A 3,154-nucleotide genomic window follows, 5' to 3' on the forward strand; every position below is an offset into this window, starting at 1 on the left:
AATGGATATTGTGATATGATTAATTTGGAACTTATTATTGATACCTATTATAGATAATTTTTTTTTTAATACTATAGATAAGTATACCTATAATAGGTATGTCTAATACCCAGACTGACAAACTGTCTCCGCTCAGTATCGTTTTTCTTATACAGTGATATTATATCATTGAATTCAAATGTAATACTATCCATTATACAGTGACCCACTTGTAACCTACTGTACAGCAGAGCGACATCCACTTACACACCTTTTTTTATATTATGTTTACATACAATTATACTATATTTTTTTTATTTTTTTTTTGTAGTTACAAAATATTGTTATTTCAATCTTAATAATGTTTATTAAATAAATTATGTGACTTAACAAAAATTAATACATAGGTACCAAAAGCATTCGCATTGCATTGTACCAAGAATGTTTTTTTAGGTTTAAAAGTTACACGCACATGGAACACGAAAAACACGAAGAAACAAACACGACTAATGTATAATTCACTAAAACCTACTCAATAACAGATTACTCCTTGTCCGGATAGGTCTCAGATAAGATAAAAAAACGACTTCGTCAAATTACATGGACTATAAATATAACTATAAATACGTTATTTTAATTAAAATAAGCAAAATATTACATATTATAAATTTAAAAAACGTATATTTATGCTATAAAAAATCGTAAAATACAGAAATATGCAGTAGGTATCTGTCAAAAAATTACAAAATATGCACAAATTGGTATGCAAAATAAAACTTTATATTTCAGATCTATTGACTACAAATTAAACTTGTAGCTTACCTAGATATTTTTTGGACTGTTTAGAAAAAACACGCAAATGGATATAAATCCGGGCCCTAGACTTATTATAGTAGTAACAATATAATATATAATATATATTTCCAAAAACTCAAATACTGTACAAACGTTTAATGTTTATTTATTATTTTGTTATAAATTGTACAAAACAATAATTTTAGACACATTTTAATATCATATGTAATATTATTATTATATTATATTGTATATAAATCAGGGCTTGAAACTGAAAATATTTGTTTCGATTTCGGTTTTGGTTTCGTTTATCATTATTTATTTTTTCCGATTTCAATTTCGGTTTCGGTTATCGGTATTGATTTTTTCCGATTTCGGTTTCGGTTACAGATATCGGTATTGATTTTTTCCGATTTCGATTTCATTTTTAATATCGGTTTCAAATCCAAGATTATTATTATATTATTATAATAATTTATAATTTATAATGACATATATACACATATACACATCTCGTGGCGTATGGTTCTCCCACAAGTAGATAGAATAATAATTTAATTGATTGCACATTCTATAATATCAATGATAATATTTTCACTAGTATGATTACATAGTTATGACGTATATAGTTAGCCACTCCACTTCATAACACAACTTCCAAATGATTTGCAACCTATTGTTTTTGATTTGTAACCAATTTTTCAGAATTTGTAACTTCATCGTTTATAAGTTAAAACTATTTTGTTATTATTTGAAAAAATCGGTATTATTTTTTTTTCAATTTCGTTTTCGGTATTTAATATCGGTAATTACTTATTCCGATTTTGTTTTCGGTTTCGGATATCAGTATTTATTTTTTCCGATTTCGGTTTCGATTTTGGATATCGGTATTTACTTTTTCCGATTTCGGATATCAGTATTTATTTTTTCCGATTCGGTTTTTGGTTTTGAATACCGGTTTTGAATTTTTCCGATTTCGATTTCGGTTTTGATTACCGGTATTGGTTTTTTCGATTTTGTTTTCGGTTGCGGTATCGATTTCGGTTTTTAACAGTTTTAACCGGTATTCAAAATCGGTATCAAATATCGGTTTCAAGCCCTGAATTATAAATACTAATTAGTGATCCTAGTATAAAAATGTATTATTATAAAGCTTATAAGTATCACATTTTTATTTTTAAGTAAAATAAGTTGACATTTTAAGTTTTGATATTTATATAATTATGTTTATTTTACAAAGATACTCTATAATATCAAGTGTCAAATAATATATGATCATATTATATTGTTTCTAAAATTATATCTAAATAAATGGAAGTGTATAAACTAGTATTTATCTTACCTTGCAAGCGTCTTATTTAAACCCATATGAGTTTCAGTTTTGGTTTCAAAACACATAGAATGGATTATTGATGGAAAGTACATCCGGGATCGGAATTATTTACGGCCTCAATGATGTTAGGTCGTATGTCAATTGGTTGAGTAGCAAAAAAAAATGTTAATGCTTGCCAATCACGTGGTATCCAAAAAAACAAGCTATGTTTTTAACTATAGTTTGTGAAAACAAGTGTAAAAATTCATAGGAATCGAGTTTTAAAATATGGGATAAAAAAAAATATTTTCACATCTGTTCTTTGAACTGTTTTCCTAGCCTAATAGTAAATATGTAAATTTTTAGAACTATATCCAATTTATTACCAAATCCACATGGTATTGATAATATGCGAGCTCTGACATTGCATTCTGCTACATATTCCATCGGATTTTTCTTTAAATCAGTAGGATTCAAGTCTACCCGGAAAATATGATTTTATTGAAGTAAAATGTTTACCTATCTAATAATGTGACTCGTAAACGAAATAACGTTAACTTGTGCTGCCAGCACACAAACTCTCAAGTAAAGATATTCTCTCATAATTTACAGAAGTTAGTGAGATTGCTTTCTTTTTTATGTCATTTTAAACATCTCTAGTAATAAAACTATTGGTCAACTTTAATTTAAAAGTTTTACACTCATCATTACGATGGTCAAATTATATGTGGTTGAGTCCAATATATAACACCACATGGTTACGGAATTTAACTCCTTCGGTTAACTTGGTAAATTTATTTTTGTTTATCTTCGTCGACAATTTGTTGTATCGCTTACAAACATTATTTTAGCATTTCATATGTAGTGGATGTAAATGGATAAAATATGAAAAATAATATCTCATTTTGAAGAACAAAATATTTCATGTATGAAGTCATCAAGATGTGTTAAAAACAACATTGTTAATATGATGTAAAAATGTTATATCACAAGAAGTAATGATTAAAATAAAAACAGTGTATCCATCTTACTAAAATATAACATTAATAAATTAGGACCAATTACTAA

This window comes from Acyrthosiphon pisum, chromosome X (assembly GCF_005508785.2).
Source record: "Acyrthosiphon pisum isolate AL4f chromosome X, pea_aphid_22Mar2018_4r6ur, whole genome shotgun sequence".
Lineage (NCBI taxonomy): Eukaryota > Metazoa > Arthropoda > Insecta > Hemiptera > Aphididae > Acyrthosiphon > Acyrthosiphon pisum.